Source organism: Mesocricetus auratus, unplaced genomic scaffold, assembly GCF_017639785.1.
Source record: "Mesocricetus auratus isolate SY011 unplaced genomic scaffold, BCM_Maur_2.0 Super-Scaffold_100013, whole genome shotgun sequence".
Classification (NCBI taxonomy): Eukaryota; Metazoa; Chordata; class Mammalia; order Rodentia; family Cricetidae; genus Mesocricetus; species Mesocricetus auratus.
The window spans coordinates 7,519,109-7,535,626 of NW_024429196.1; the positions used below are offsets into that span (position 1 = coordinate 7,519,109).

At 42.8% G+C, this 16,518-nt stretch overlaps 1 long non-coding RNA gene across 1 annotated transcript; it reads left to right on the forward strand.

The window, feature by feature from the left end:
- The first annotated feature begins 6,125 nt into the window (after positions 1-6,125).
- Positions 6,126-15,851, forward strand: LOC121143744. Its single transcript, XR_005881064.1, has 3 exons — positions 6,126-6,450; positions 11,066-11,159; positions 15,290-15,851. It is a non-coding gene; the product is annotated as an uncharacterized LOC121143744 (long non-coding RNA).
- The last annotated feature ends 667 nt before the right edge of the window (positions 15,852-16,518 follow it).

Below are 16,518 nucleotides of genomic sequence, written 5' to 3' on the forward strand. Positions count from 1 at the left end.
TGTTGGTAAGGTAGCAAGTCTGTAGTTAGCCCACAAAGCACAGATTCCATATGTAACTCTACTCTTCCTATAGGAAATGTATCTCAAACTTGAAGGAGTCAGAGAGTTGGTAACTAAAATGTTTGGGAAAAGGAGTAAGTAGCATAAAGTGTCAAACCAGTAAGTCCAATAGGAATACTACATTTTCTTACAACTTTGTTGAAGCTTACAGCACTCGTTAGCTTTTAAAATATGTTACTTATTTTGATGCATTTCTTTAAATACTTAATGTTGTGTTTGACTTATTGTTCCTAATAGACCTGGCTGGCCTCAAACTCAGAGATCCACCTGCCTCTGCCTTCTGAGCGCGGGCACTAAAGGCATGCACCACCATGCCCAGCCGAGAATTTTAGTTCTTAAGTTCTGATATCCACAGAGCCCTCTTGCCCAATTCTGAACATCCTTCCTGGCTGCAAAGTCCCCTTATGACATCTTTATGAAACTGAATTGCACATGTGCAACTGCTCTTTCATGGAGAACTAGGCTTCTCTGAGCTGCTAGTACCCAGGCTGATGGTTGTTTTCTATGAAGAGACATGTTTCCTCATGTCCTAGGATACAACCAATACCAGTCCTTGGTCCCCCTTTCCATTGAGATGCTGAAGAGTAAATGGAAGAAATGATCAACATTTTTTTGCAAGAGAAGATGGGAAAATCATATAAATGACTCCAAGCTGTTGTCAGGGCATCCACTAGGGTCTTGTGCAAAATCACAGCTGCCAGTATCATGGGAAAGGATTCCAACACAGAGCCCAGTTTGTGAGCACTGGCTCCTTACCTCCAGATAGCCTATTTTTACCCACCACCACCTTGTTGATAGTTAGAATTAATGAATTTAGAACTCTCATTAGAACCATAAAATTCTAAGTATAAAAATCAATCATTAATCTTGACTGGCAGGCAGTATTTCTGAAAGGAAAATATTTGTATCATTTTTACTAGTTGGGTAGATGTGCTATATTGTAGCAATAAGCCCAAAAGCTCATTGTCTAGTTATTTTTTTTTTGGTAGTGCAAAATCCCACAGTAGCTCTGTAATATAGCATCCTTCTATATGGTGACTTGGGGATCCATCCTGTTCATATCTGTGAATGTCCCTTGGTGATCAATGCATTTCTGTGCCTTTATAAATACATGTAACAGTGAAATAAGCTAAATATCCAAAACAGTAAAATGCATATAGTAGCTATAAAACATGTGTTACAGTATTCAATCAAGGAAGTGACTGATAGGGCTGGGGAGACAGCTTAGTGAATTAATGTGCTTACCACTCAAGTATGAGACTCTGAGTTCAAATCTTTGGACCCATACAAAAGCCAGATGTGCCAGTGGACACCTGTAACCTCAGTAATACATGGGTAGAGACAGGCAGATCGCTGAAACTCATTGGCCAGTCAGTCGTGCTGAATCACTGAGGTTCATGTTCAGCAATAAATCTTGTCTCAAAAAATAAATGTGGAAAGCAATCCAGGAAATACACTCTATATGAATTTCTAGCTTCCAAACACAGGAGCACACATGTGCATATACCCACACTAACAGATTCACACACCATCACATACACACACACACACACACACACACACACACCTCACAAAGAAAATGAGTGAGCAAACAAGAATGAATCTTACTGAATCATAACCACCAAGTTGAGGAGTGAAAGAAGCCAGGCAGAGAAAACTATGAGCTGCCTGACTAGAGTGTGTGAAGATCAGAAATGAGAGAAACCAAACAATGCTGGATGCTGGCATGGTTGAGGGAAATTGTCACATCCAGAATGGAGGTGGTCAGGAGATTCTAATCTGGATGATGACTTCACCACTGGTCTTCATAGTAACTCACGTGTTTTATTTACTTCTGTAAGCCACATAATATTTCAAAATTGTAGTGGTTAGAAATATTCAAACATGTAAATCATACTAATTAGGGCTTTGTGGAGAGTTGTTTGCTTAGACCAGCACGGAGTGACTCACACATTGTACATTCCATCGATTAAACAACACTCTTATCGTAAAAGTTTAATGTGATTTGAGTAACCAAAATCCTACCGGCTCAACACTATCCCAGGAACACATATCAGAAAGTTCTACTATACATTATTTACATATCTAATATTTATTTTAATATGGGCATCGTCTTCTACAAGTGTTATTTTAGGTGTTTGATATTTCAAACCAACCAAACTGGTTCTGCAAGATTATTACAAAAAAGTAAATAGCAATTCATACACGTGATTTCCGGCAGAAAAATGAAAGCACTGGGGAGGGTTTGGAAGGACATGGGGTACATTGCCAGAGGAAACATGCTGGGCTCCTGCTAACTGCAACTCATGCTGAGCAAGCAAGGTATCCAGTCACCCAAGTAGCACCTTTCCTTCCTCAGTTTTGCTCTTTAAATCCCTGCTCTGGGTTCTTCCAGCTGTTGCAGCTCATCTGTTTACCCCACACAAGAGAGAAAGGCTAGTTCCATTCCCTATGTCCATCCACAGTGTCCCTGGGTGGGGTCAGGGGGCACCCAGCTGTCTGACTCCCTCCACAAAAGAGCCCGTCTTCCAGACCTTCATCACAACTGATAGGGTTCCAACTCCTAAACACTATAGAAACTCTCAGGCAAACACTTTCCAACTGCCAAGTCCTCAAGGATGATAAGAACTCTTTAGAAACTTCTCCTAGTTATTGCAAAACCTTGACCTCCTTTTGCTTTGCAGTCACTGCGAAGATAAGAGCAGATCAGTCAGCGATTCCCGGCAACCATGATTGTGGGCCAGAAGTTCTGAGACTCAGACTGTCCCACCTCCCCCAGAACTGCAGCCTGGCTGTCCCCAGCAAAACACTCCTACAGATGATGGAAATGGAGGAACACCAAAGGACTATCAGACATCAGACATAAACTAGAGGCAAGCAATGCAATTCTTTTAGTAACAGTACTTTTTGTTTTGTTTTTCAAGACAGGGTTTCTCTGTGTAGCTTTGCAGACCAGGCTGGCCTCAAATTCATAGAGATTCTCCTGCCTCTGCCTCCCAAGTATTGGAATTAAAGGCATGCATCACTGTTGCCTGGCTAGTAACAATACTTTTTAAAGCCTTTAAAAATTATAGTTGCAGCCTGAGTGTGTAGCACACAGATTCATGAGTACAGTATGAAATATACTGAACAGCACAGCAGACCACCCCAGTCCATGTCAGTGAATGTCTCTGTGAACAAAGGCTGTGCTTAACGTTGCAGGAAATGGTAGTATGCCTACACATCTAAAGTAAGTAGAAACTTTGACTCACTGTAGGGGAGTTTCAGAATCAACACTCAATGGCCATAGAGTTTCTTTACAAAATTTTAAAATAAAAATATTTATTTTATTTTTAATTATGTATACATGTGTGGATATATTCATGTGAATGCTGGTGCCCTTGAAGGCCACAAGTGAAGGATCCAGAGTCAAAGTTGTGAGATACCTGACATGGATGCTGGGAGTAAAACCCAGGTCCTCAAGCCAGGTCTAGTGTTGACACCTTTAATCCCAGCACTCGGGAGGCACAGGCAGGCGGATCTCTGTGAGTCTGAGACCAGCCTGGTCTACAGAGCGAGTTCTAGGACAGTCAAGACTACACAGAGAAACCTTGTCTCAAAAAACAAAAAACCAAACAAACTCAGTCCTCTGCAAGAGTATCCCCTCTTAACATGTGAGCTATCTATTTCAAACTCTTTATTTTTTATTTATTATTGTATGTATATGCTGTGTATGTGGGCAGGGGAACATGTATAGAGGTCAGAGGACAACTACTTTTACTTTTGTATAGGTTCTAGGGCTCAAACTCAAGTTGTCAGTCATGTGTGGCAGGTCCCTTTTGTATCAAGCTTTTTTGTTGGCCATCAGCTCACAAATAATAACATGGAGATTTATTAATTATTAAACCTTGGGCTTTGCTTAGGCTTGTTCCTAACTAGCTCTTATAACTTAAATTAAGCCATTTATATTAACTTACATTCTGCCACATGGCTTGTGGCTGTTACCTCTCTTCCTGCACATCCTTTTCTTTTTTTTTTTTAGGTTAGAAAGAATCTTGTTTCACATGTCAATCCCAGATCCCTCTCCTTCCTTTCTTCCCCCTCCCCTCCCTACCCAGTCCCCCACCCAATCTCCAGTCTGATCCCCAAGGAGGATGAGGCACTCCATGGTGGATCTCCAGTACCTGTCATTTCATCCAGGGCAGGGCCTAGGCCCTCCCCCCAAGAGTCCCGGCTGAGAGAGCCTCCCATATTGTGGCATGGGCACTCAAAGGCTATTTGTACACCAGGGATAAATACTACCCCATAGATTACCTAGGCTTCCTCACTGATACCCACATTCAGAGGGTCTGGGTTAGTCCCATGCTTTCCACACAGCCATTAATCTGGGGTCCAAGAGCTCCCCCCTTTTCAGGTCAGCTGTTTCTGTGGGCTAAACCAGCCCACTCTTAACTCCTTTGCCCATCGGTTCTCTCTTTCTGACACTGGATTCCAGGAGTTCAGTTCAGTGTTTGTTTGTGGGTATCTGCCTATGCTTTCATCATTTGCTGGATTAAGGTTCTGTTTCCTAGACTCTCTGGCAGTGGGATTGTATGCTGGCACTCCCCTGATTCATGTCTAAAATCCATAAATGAGTGAGTACATACCATGTTTCTCTTTTTGTGACTGGGTTACCTCACTCACTATGGCTTCTTCTAGTGCCTTCCATTTGCCTGCAAATTTCAAGATTCCATTGTTTTTTTTTCTGCTGAATAGCACTCCATTGTGTAAATGTACCACATTTTCTCTATCTACTCTTCAGTTGGGGGGCATCAAGGTTGCTTCCAGGTTCTGGCTATTACAAATAATGCTGCTATGAACATAGTGGAACAGACATCCTTGTTGTATTAATGTGCATCTTTTGGGTAGATGCCTAAGAGTGGAATTGCTGGGTCATGTGGTAGACTGATTCCCATTTTCATGAGGAATCTCCATACTGATTTCCAAAGTGGCTGTACAAGTGTTCCCCTTTCTCCACATCATCTCCAGCATAAACTGTCGTTGGAGTTTTTTATTTTAGCCATTCTGACACTTCCTGCACATACTGCTTGTTCTCCTGACATCTCCACCTTTCTTCCTCCAAGAATCCTTTATGTCCCTAGAAATTCTGCCTAATCTCTTCCTGCTAGGTATTGGCCATTTAGCTCTTTATTAAGCCAATCAGAAGGTCTTGACAAAAACACATCTTCACAGTGTAAACAAATATTCTGCAATACCCTTTAGTCATTAAACACTATCTCCAGCCCAGCATATAGTTTCCAGGATATAGTCTTGACTAGCAGGACTGAGTTATAGCAATTTGCTTATAGCATTGTAACTATGGTTAATGTAATGTGTTGGGTATTTGAAAACCACTGTTTTAGTTAGGGTTTTTATTTGCTGTGAAGAAACACCATGACCACAGTTACTCTTATAAAGGAAAACATTTAATTGGGGCTGAATTATAGTTCAGAAGTTTAGTTCATTATTTTCATGGCAGGAAGCATGGTAGCATGTAGGCAGACATGGTGGTGGAGAAGTAGCTGGGAGTTTTACATCCAGATTCAAAGGCAGCAGGAAGAGAATGTGAGACAATGGGCCTGGCTTGAGCTTCTGAAACCTCAAATCCCACCCCCTTCCTCCTATGAGGACACACTTCATCCTATAAGGCCACACCTACTCCAGCAAGGTCACACCTCCAGTAATGTACTCCCTGTGAGTACATGGGGGTCATTTTCATTCAAACCACCACAACCATTGAGATTTGATTCTAAATTTTACACACACACACACACACACACGTCAAGCATGGTGAGTCACACTTGTAATTCCAGAACTCATGAGGCTGAGACAAGTGGTTTTTTTGAGTTTGAGGTCAGCCTGGATTATGTAAAAAATTCACGACCAGCCTGGGCTTTATTGTGGTAACCATTTCACATGTGTACATATCAAGATATCATTTTATAGACTATAACATTCTGTCAGTTACACCTTAATAAAGCTAGTGGTGGGTGAGGAAAAGGGAATTCTTTTAAATTTACCATGGGTTTTTCTTTCTTCTCAGGTAGCAGGAGGAACTTCACTGGCTCCCCCAGTCAATAGAATCTTTTGGGCACCACTTCATCCCCTGGGATGTGGCAGCAAGTACACAATCTCTTCATCACGGAGCTGGCATTTGGAGATGGCATTTGGCACACACACAAATGGATAGTGCTGGGGAAGGCACCATCACACATCAGCCACCCTAGGGTGATGATATGGAGTTAGGCTGCCCTGCATGCTTGGGAAGGAGCATCCAACTAGCGGAAGAGTAAGAGCCACCACTTGACAGCAGGGACTGTCCACCTGGTCCTGTGACATTAGAGGGAGAGAAGCCACGCAGAGAACAAACAGGTAAGTGGGTACAGGTCATGATTATGATGGGGTCATTTCAACACAGGCCTGGAAACCTTTGGAACAGACCTGAGATGTAGCATGGGGTGACTTGAGTTGCTGATAGGAGACTGTTGGGAACAAGGGCAAGAAGAAGCCAGGCCTTAGGACCTGCCTTGAAGGTAGAGCAAGCAAGATCCTCCTGGCGCCTTGGGTCTTGGATTTGCACACGCGCAGGAGTGGTAAGGACAACCCCAAAGACAGTGGTCTGGTAAACTGAAGCAGCTGGCATCTGAGACAAGGAAGATGCCAGCAACAACAGTTTGCCGGGGCAATTCACAACTTGCCTTGTACATTCAAAGTCCAGTTGTCAGTGAGATACTTGATTGGGTATGTTGACCACACAGCTTCCACAGGAGTCTGGAGTCCAGAGGAGACTTGGTGTAAATTAAGAGTTTCTTTAGCTGATCAACAAACACGGAGAAAGGGAATGAATGCCCAGAGAAGAGAGACTGAGAACTGTACTCCATGCTAAATAAGAGGACCGACATTTGAAAAGCTAAGACTCATTGAGCATGGCCAGATATCAGACACTGAATAGGCAAACATGAAAAAAATTCCAGTCAAGGACTCCACTGTACAGGGCTACCAGCCCTAACACCCAACGCCCATTTGCAGTCAGTTGGAGCAATTGCTGTCTCCTGTGCTCATAATGTGGCCAGCAATAAACCTGTTACAGCACTGGTGCGGCCCTACTATAAGAGAACAGCACCGCCTATCTCGCCACTGATTGCTTCACAATCTGGGCTTGGCAAGGAACAGAACAATGCCCATGGGAACAGAAAGTGTGGGCGCCTGTGAGCGAGTCGTCAGCATCCAGTCCAAGCTAATCACCTGGGTTCTTCCTGTATCCACGTGCCTGCTGGACTTGGACATTGCCCTTGACTGAGCCAGTCAGCAGACCTGCTGGAGCTGGCTCTGCCTGACACAGCCCTGCTCTCCAAGCTCACTAGACTGGAAGCACAGCTGATGGGATGCATAAAATGTCAGTCAGTTCACAGCTTTTGACTGGTAATGAAACTCCATCCAGATATCTTGTTTCTTCCTTAAGGAAGAAAATATCTTCCTGGATTCTGGAATTACAAAGGAAGCTTAGACTTACATATGAAGCTTTTAGACTCTTAGACTGAAAAAAAAAGCCTAGTGGTGCCTTTAATCTTAGCACTTAGGAGGCAGAGCTGGGTAGATAGTCAGGGATACACAGAGAAACCTTAGAAACATTGTCTCAAGAAAACAAACAGAGGGGGAGAGAGAGAGAGAGAGAGAGAGAGAGAGAGAGAGAGAGAGAGAGAGAGAGAGAGAGAGAGAGAGAGAGAGAGAGAGAGAGAGAGAGAGAGAGAGAGAGAGAGAGAGAGAGAGAGAGAGAGAGAGAGAGGACACCCACTGTGGGGTGCTCGGTGCCATTTCTAGTCACCTCCTTGAATGCTTGTGTAATCTGACGTAGTCTGAGAAAGGATCCCGGAGAAATGGTTGTGTGGGATTCTATCTCAATATTCAGCTTTCATGAGTGTGTAGCTTAGGAACAGACATGATATTCACAAAGGAAGATAACCCAGACAAAGGACTCGTGTGTCTGTCTAAGCTCGACTTTAGCACTTGACATGCCCTACTGTGTGCTCGTGAGTGGCACAGAACCATGCTGGCCTTCCTCTTTGTCCCGTCCCTCTCAGACCCTGAATAAAGTTCTCAAACGACCGTCTGGATTCACCGATGCTGGTGGGTCCAAGCACAAGAGCTGTATTAAACTATGAAGAGTTCAGACTATTACAGAGGCGGTTATCTCAATAAAGTACCTGCCTCTGATAAGATTCTTTGATAAGGGCTGGAGAGATGGCTCAGTGGTTAAGAGCAGAGGACCCAGGTTCAATTCTTAGCATCCACATGATGGCTAACAACTGTGTGTACCTCCAGTTCCAGAAGACAGTGCTCCCTTCTGGCTTTACCTACACCAGGCACACATGTGGTTCACAAACATGCATGCAAAAAAACCCTCTCTCATACATATAAGGGAAATGAGTTAACATTTTTGAAAGAGTCTTTCAGAAAAGTTGATGCTCAGCTTTTTCCTGAGCTGATGCCCGCAAGAATGACTCCAGTTTAAATCTCAGAGAGAGGCTCTGACACAGTGCCCCCTTGTGGGGGACTTTCATAATGATGAGGTTTGCAGTAAGCGGTAGACCTGGTTTCTGGCCTCTCCAGGTGGAATTGAGGTACATCTAAGAATCTGCACTGAAGTTACACCAACAGACCACACAGTCCCAGAGGACAGGAGAAGTCATTTTGCCTGTGGGGACAGTTACAGATGAGTGATTTGTGCCACGATTTTCTTGCCTGTGTCCTCACAAAGAGTTTTGTGCAGCTCGGCAGCAGGAGACAGGCTGGCTGGAAGGTTGTTGCAGCAACCACAGGGCAAACTACAGCGCCCTTCCAAACTGGGTACATCACACATGTATTTCTGGCTGTGTAGAGATCTGAAATCTCTGTTCTGAACTGCTCTGGGGTAAACCATGCTCTGTGTCAGGGGCCTGTCCCTCCAGTGTTGAGTGCGGTCTGATGGCAGATCCTGGCCCAGCCCTAGAGATGGGCAGCCTGGGCCTTCTCATCCTTGGAGGGAAGCATGAAAATGAGGTCATTCTGTCAAAGGAAAGCTGGAATGTTCACCTGAGTAGAAGATGAAGCCATTGTTTTCTTCTTAGCATCTCCTCCTGATAGATTTCAGGCTGTGCTTGAAGGAAGAAAAAAAACAAAAAACCCAAACAAATAAACAAAAGCACAAAAGAGTCTCAATAATTACATTGGGAAAAGTGAATTTTTTTTTTAGTTTGGTTTTTGAGACAGGATTTTCTGTGTAGCTTTCAAGCCTGTCCTGGCACTTGATCTGTAGACCAGGCTGGCCTCAAACTCACAGAGATCCACCTGCCTCTGCTGGGATTAAAGGCATGCACCACGACCTGGTGGAAGAGTGAAATTTTAAAATGAATAATTTGAACTGATCTCTAGCAATCTAGAGTATAAATACATGTGTAAAATATGAACACAGACAGCTCTGGAGTCACCTGACACGTACTTACCACTCATCAACCTTATGATGCCACCACACGACGTTCTGGCAGTTGACAAAGCCCGTGTGTCTTACAGAGAAAGTATACCCCATGAAATCAAAAGTCAGGAGCTGGTGAGGAAGTCAAGTCTTGTGAGGGAGCCACCAGAGGGCGCTCCCTCTGACTGTCCAAATGGCTGCCAGCTCGTGACTGTGCAGAGTCTTGTCTGATACAGTTGGAACTTAACATGTAGAATGCCTTAGTGAACTAATATAATGAGAAATGACAGAAAAGTCAAATAGATAAGGAAAAAAGTATTATCCAGTGTACATTGGATGAAGTGTGGGGAAAAAAAAATCTCCAGGAGGCGGATAATGCACTTCTCAAAGCTAAAAATTATAAATCTCAAAGAAGTTGCTTCTAGCCTGAATCACACCAAATAATGGGAAAGGACGACTCTTTCAAAGCGGTGACGAGATGATGTGCACTAAGAGCTCAGCAGCTATGGGAGGCTTTAACACAGCACCCAGAACATGGCAAGTCAGTGAGCTGACAACAAATGGAGAGCTAAACAACAGCATCTAAAGACCCCACTGGGCTGAAAATACTTCTCAAGAAAATAAAAGCAAAAGCTAATAGGACAAAAATGACAGGGATTGTTCAGGAAATTACTAATCAAGTTACAAGGAAAATCTCAACAGAAATATTACAACCAAAAGTCTTTGCTCATGGTGTAATAAACCTGGAAATTATTAACAACTAAAAGGAATAGCCAGAGGCTGGAGAGGTGGATCGGTGGGTAAGAGTATTTACTGCTCTTCTGAAGAACCGGAGTTCAGCTCCCAGCACCCACTTCAGGCAGCTCCTAACCTTTGATGGCTGCCTTCAGAAGACCCAGCATCCTCTTCCGGTCTCCTCAGGCACTACACTCACATGCACACACACGCACAGACGAACACACATACAGGTAATTAAAAGTAACAATAAAATATTAAAAACAAACATGCATAAATGTTAACAGTAGAAATGTAAAGGTCCCTACTAAGGACTGATGACCAAAAGAGGAAGTATAGGTTAAAGTTAAAAAAACATCTCTGTAACACAGTGATAGTGAAAACACAGCAGCAGGACGGGCCAGATGCAGTTGATAACAGTGGTCATTGTAAATACTCTTCATAGTTGGATACTGGGAGTGTCACCGGGAGGGGACTTTGAGGTTTCAAAAGCCCATGCCAGGCCCAGTGTGTCTGTGTTCCCGTTGCCTGTGGATCAGGTTGGAAGCTCTCAGCTCCTGCTCCAGGGCTGTGTGCATCTGCTTCCTGCCCTGATGACCATGGACTAGCCACCTGAACTTATACAAGCCCCTAACTACATGCTTTCTTTGATAAGACTTGCCTTGGTCATGCTGTCTCTTCGCAGCAATGGAACAGTGACTAAGACAGTGAGTGTGCATGTGTTACAATGGTTAATATTATGTTTAAGATTGAAGACTGCTGTATTTAAGAGATTCATGAGAAAATTGTTTTAACTTGTAGGTTTCTAGCTTCTAAAATGTACCCTGTCATCTAACTTGCCCAAGATGGATGGCTTCCAAGATTATTTGGGCTATTCTTGAAACTGCCCAGTCCTGTAAGTTTCTGACTGCCTCTGCTCTTCTTTAAGATAATAGCTTACAAGGCTAACCACTGGTCTGCTTCTGCAGGAAAATGTTTGCTTGCTCATTTCTGAGGCATCTATAGGACATCTGTTATAAAAGTTATGCTCTTTAGCCAGGCATGGTGGCGCACACCTTTAATCCCAGCACTCCAGAGGCAGAGGCAGGCGGATCTCTGTGAGTTCTAGGATGGCCTGGTCTACAAAGTGAGTTCCAGGACAGCCAGAGTTATTGCACAGAAAAACTCTGCCTTGAAAAACAAAAACAAACAAACAAAAAAAAGTTAAGCTCTGCCTATATGTAGGCAGGGTATGTGTTAACTTGACCCCAAAAAACTAACAAGAGCTCAGGGGTCATCCCTGGAGAATCCCAAGTCTCAGATGTGGACCTGGTGCCAGAAACAAAAAGCCTCCTCTTTGTTAATATTATTCCTGCTCAGGTTGATGAGTCTTAAAGGAGTGTGCCACCGCAGCCTGGCCCAAGAGTATTACTTCTAGAATTAGAAGTAATTAGAAACAGCCACCTGAAAGTTCTTCTGGAAGCATAAGCAATGCAGTTAAACAAAAAGGGGGAAGCAACAGACACAAAGCTAAGGAATGCAAAGAGGCTAAACCATTTGACAAGATCATAGATTTGCAAAATTCTAAATAGCAAATAATAAAACTGACTCAAGCAATAAAACAATTCAGCAAGCCAACAGTCTGTATGCCACAATAAATAAACATGTAAACAGCTTCCGCACACAGAAACAACAGCCAGCTAGTCAGTAAAACCATAGAAAAAAATCCATTTGTCGCAGCAACAGAAAAGATAAACTATCCCAGAGTAAATGAAATCCAGAAACATATAAAACCACTATGAGGAAAACACTTTAAAAACTCCTCAAAAGAGTTAAAGTGGAATGTGGAGGATGATGTCATTCGTCTTTACATAAGAGGACTGGCAGCATAAAGATGTAGTTCTCCCCAAGGTACTTTGTTAATGAGGCTTTTGTTTATTTTGTTTGGTTTTGTTTTTTGTAGGGGGAGGGGTTTTGATTTTGATTTTTTGGTTTTGGTAAGACAATCCCAATGGAAATGCCAACAAAGCTTATTGTTTTTTGGAGCTAGACAAGTTTATGCTAAACCATGCAGAAAAAGTAAATATGCAAGAACAGACAGGACACTGAAAAACTACATGAGAAACTAGCTGTGACAAATATTAAAGTATAGTTCATAGTCCCTTGAATTAGAACAATATATCTCTGACACACTCACAGACTGATCATAGGAAAGAACCTATTTAGGGAGTAGGCTCTATGCAGTTAGGGCGCAGGCCCTATGGACATTCACTGGAGCTCCTGTCAGTGGAGAAAAAACCCAGTTTTTCAATAAACAGTGCTGAGGCAACCAAATAATCGTTTCGAAAAAGATAAAGTTAGATTCTGATGTTATAGTATATACAAGAATAACTTCTCAATAAATCAGGAGACGCAGGGACAAGAAAAGAAAATGCTTTTAATCTCTTTACTCTGTGTATAGGTGAAAATATTAAGTAACCTTAGGATGCAATATTTGGGATATGTGCCCTAGATTAAAGTAAGAATGGTGTTCTAGGGGCAGGGCAGACGGCAGACGGCTCAGTTGTTCAGAGCGCCGGCTGTTCTTCCAGTGTCCTGGTTCAATTTCCAGCAAATACATGTTAGCTCATGACCATCTGTAATGGAAGCTGATTATCTCTTCTGGCTTGCATAAAGACTGAGCACTCATATACATAGAATACATAAGTAAGTAAATCATGAAAAAGAATGGCTTTCTAACCAGGAGTAGTGGTGTGTGCATGTGCAAGCCCAGCACCCAGACAACTAAAGTATAAGGTGATGGGGAATGTCCTTCTGTACGTGTGTTTCTCTTACTGGTTGGTGAGTAAAACACTGGCCAATAGCCAATAGAGGCAGGAAGATAGGCGGGACTAGGAGATGAGGAGAATTCTGGGAAAGGTAGGCAGAGGGATACTGCAAAAGACGCCATGTAGAGACTGGGAGGATAGGACTCCCCAGGTGTTCTCTGGTAAGATCAGACCATGTAGAAATACATAGATTAGTAGTTATGGGTTAATAATTAAGACAGACTAGCCATTAAGAAGCCCTAGCCAATGGTCAACAGTTGAATAATATAGCATCCATGTGCTTATGTGGGGCTGAAGAGTGGCGACAAGGCCTGGCAGGACAAGAAGAAACTGCAGCTACACTAAGGGTTGCTGTGAGTTCAAGGCCAGCTTGGGCTATATAGTAAGGCTCTGTCTCAGAATTAAAAAAATCTATTTTATGTGTATGGGTGGTTTGTCTGAATATATGTCTGTACACCACATGCATATCTGGTAGCTAGAAGGAGGGCATTGGATTCCCTGGAACTAGAGTCCACCATGTGGGTACTGAAAAGTCAAACCCAGCTCCTCTGGTAGATCACTTGTGGTGGCTCACAACTGCTCATAACTCCAGCTTCAGACAATTTGATGCCCTCTTCTGGTCTTCAGTATCCATGTCTCTCTCTCTCTCTCTCTCTCTCTCTCTCTCTCTCTCTCTCTCTCTCTCTCTCTCTCTCTCTCTCACACACACACACACACAATTTTTTAAATATATAAACTTTTAAAATTTAAATGAGATGTAATTAGAAAGAAAGAAAGACAGAAAGACAAAAAAAAAAAGAAAACTAGGTCTAGAGAGATAGCTTTGTGGCTAAGAGTACTTGCTATGGTTCATGAGTACCCAAATTCAGTTCCTAGCATCTCATGGTTTGCAGCTGACCTAAGCCTCAGTTCCAGGGGGTCAGATGCCTTCTTCTGACCATTGAAGGCATCAAGCATATACATGGCACATATACACACATGAAAACACCCACACATACAAGAAATAAATTCTAATAAAATTTTAAATAAAGTATATAGTATAAATTAAAACTTAAATGTGGAACTAGAATAATCAAAGCACCATTTTAAAATGTGAAAATACAGGTCTAGGGAGATGGCTCAGCAGTTAGCAGCCTATGGTCATGGAAACCTGTGACCCCAGTGCTGGGCCAGAGGAGGGGACTGAGACAGGAGGATGGCTGGGGTTTACTGGCCACCAGCCTAGCTCAAGGTTCAGTGAGAGACCTAGTCTCAAGAGAATAGGGTAGAGAGTGGCAGAACAGGATGCTCGATGTCCTTCTCTGGCCTCTGTGTGCACACATAGGTATACAAAATCACGTTTATTCAATATGCACACACACAATATAGGAATCTTTTAAAGTCTGAAAGAGTAGCCAGGCTGAGCTACAACAGACTTGTAACTCCTGAGATAGGAAAATGGGGAATTTGAGGCCAACTTAGGAAACATAGTAAGACTCCATGGTGATTTCTCAGACAGAAAGATGGGCTGATGGCGTGAGGACAATCCACACAGCATACAAATGGGTGTGCAACGTACTCAGCACGAGAGACATGCAAACTGGAAGCTGCACTGAGAGACACAGAGGAGTGGACAAAACCCACTCGGTGAAAAATAAACAAATGCCAATCAAATGGAAACCAGGCTGGGCAGTGGTGGCACACGCCTTTGAACTCAGGAGACAGAGGCAGGCAGATCGCTGAGTTTGAAACCAGCTTAGTCTATAGAGTGAGTTTCAGGACAGCCAGGGCTACATATAACCATATCTCAAAGGAAAGAAAGAGAAAAAAAAGAAAGAAAGAAGGGAAAAAAGAAGAGAAAAGAAAACCAGATAACTAAACCATAGTAAGATGTCAGAATTGGTACTAGAAAAAGATGAAAAGAACAAATCACTGACTTACCAGGAAGATAAGCCAGTGCACCCCAAAAAGTATCCCAAAACACAAAAGAAACCAGGTTGTTCATGGCACAAGGGAGGTTTAGGCAGGAGGATCATCAGGAGACGATATATCCTACATAGTAAGTTCCAGGCCAACCTGGTTACAGGGTGAGACTGTATCAAAGAGGGAGGTGGAGAGAAATCAGAAGAGGGGTGAGAGAAAGAGAGGGGAGAGTGAGAGAGGGGGAGACACATATCTAAAAGGGAAACTCGGCACTCCCTCATTCTGTTTGGGCATCTCAACACTTTTCTTTCAGCAGCTGATGGACAAGCAGAGAGAGTCAGCAGATGTAGAAAACCCCAGGATGTCATGGCCACAGCCACTGATTGACAGGTGGGGAACATTCTACTCTACAGAAGAATACATTTGCTTCAAGTACACATTAAATATTCAACAAGATTGATCGTATTCGGGACCGTGATATAAACTGGGACAGGTTTGCAAGGATTAAACGCATACAAAGCATGTGCACTCTTTAACCATAACAAAATTGTATTTAAAATCAATAACAGAAAAATGTTGGGAAAACCTAGACATTGGATTATCTGAAAATTTGAAAATTAAATAACCCATTTATAAATCAAAGCACCATAAGTCTAAATATCAAACATACCAGAAAAGCAAGCTGAGTGTAGTGGCATGCACCTACAATCCTAGCACTTGGGAGGTAGAGGCAGAAGAATTAGAGAGAAGAGGTCATCTTTTACTACTTACTAAGCTTGGTGCCGGGTTAGATTACATGAAGTCCTTTCTCAAAAACCTTAGCAGGCGTTGATGAAAAAAAAAAAACCAGACTGGTCGGTGGTGGCTCATACCTTTAATCCCAGCACTCAGGAGGCAGAGGCAGGCAGATTTCTTTAAATTCAAGGTCAGCCCGGTCTACGGAGTGAGTTCCAGGACAGCCAAGGCTGTTTGTTACACAAAGAAACCCTGTTTAAAAATAAAATAAAATAAAATAATCAGGCTAGGTGCATGCCTTTAGTCCAGCATTTGGGGGACAGAAACAATTGGACCTCAGAGTGGAAAGCCAACCTATATAGTTGGATTTTCCTTTATGGGACCGCCAGCCCGCAAATGATGACAGAGACTCCTGTATTATATTTTCCATCCTTACATGGCTTATTTTTGTATATTATTTTACTTTTTAAAAGACTATTTTATTATTTTAAACTCTTTTTATGACTGTATATATTCATTTTCTTTTCTTTCTTTATCATCTTAGTACATTTTTGAGCATACTATATCTGTTCAGAGGTTTTTCTCAGTCTGGACCTGACTTTCTGTATGTCTGCAGCGTTTTTCTGACTGCTTGAGCCAAGTCATGCCATCTGCCAAGTGGCTCTCTATGCTGATGGCTGACTCCGCCCAACTCAGGTCCATGAGAGCTGAGCCTTACACCTGTAGGCTCCGGCCAGGTGCTGCATTTAACCAGGAGCTGCGTTTAACCAGGAGCTGAGTTTAACCAGGAGCTGAGTTTAACTACCCCTG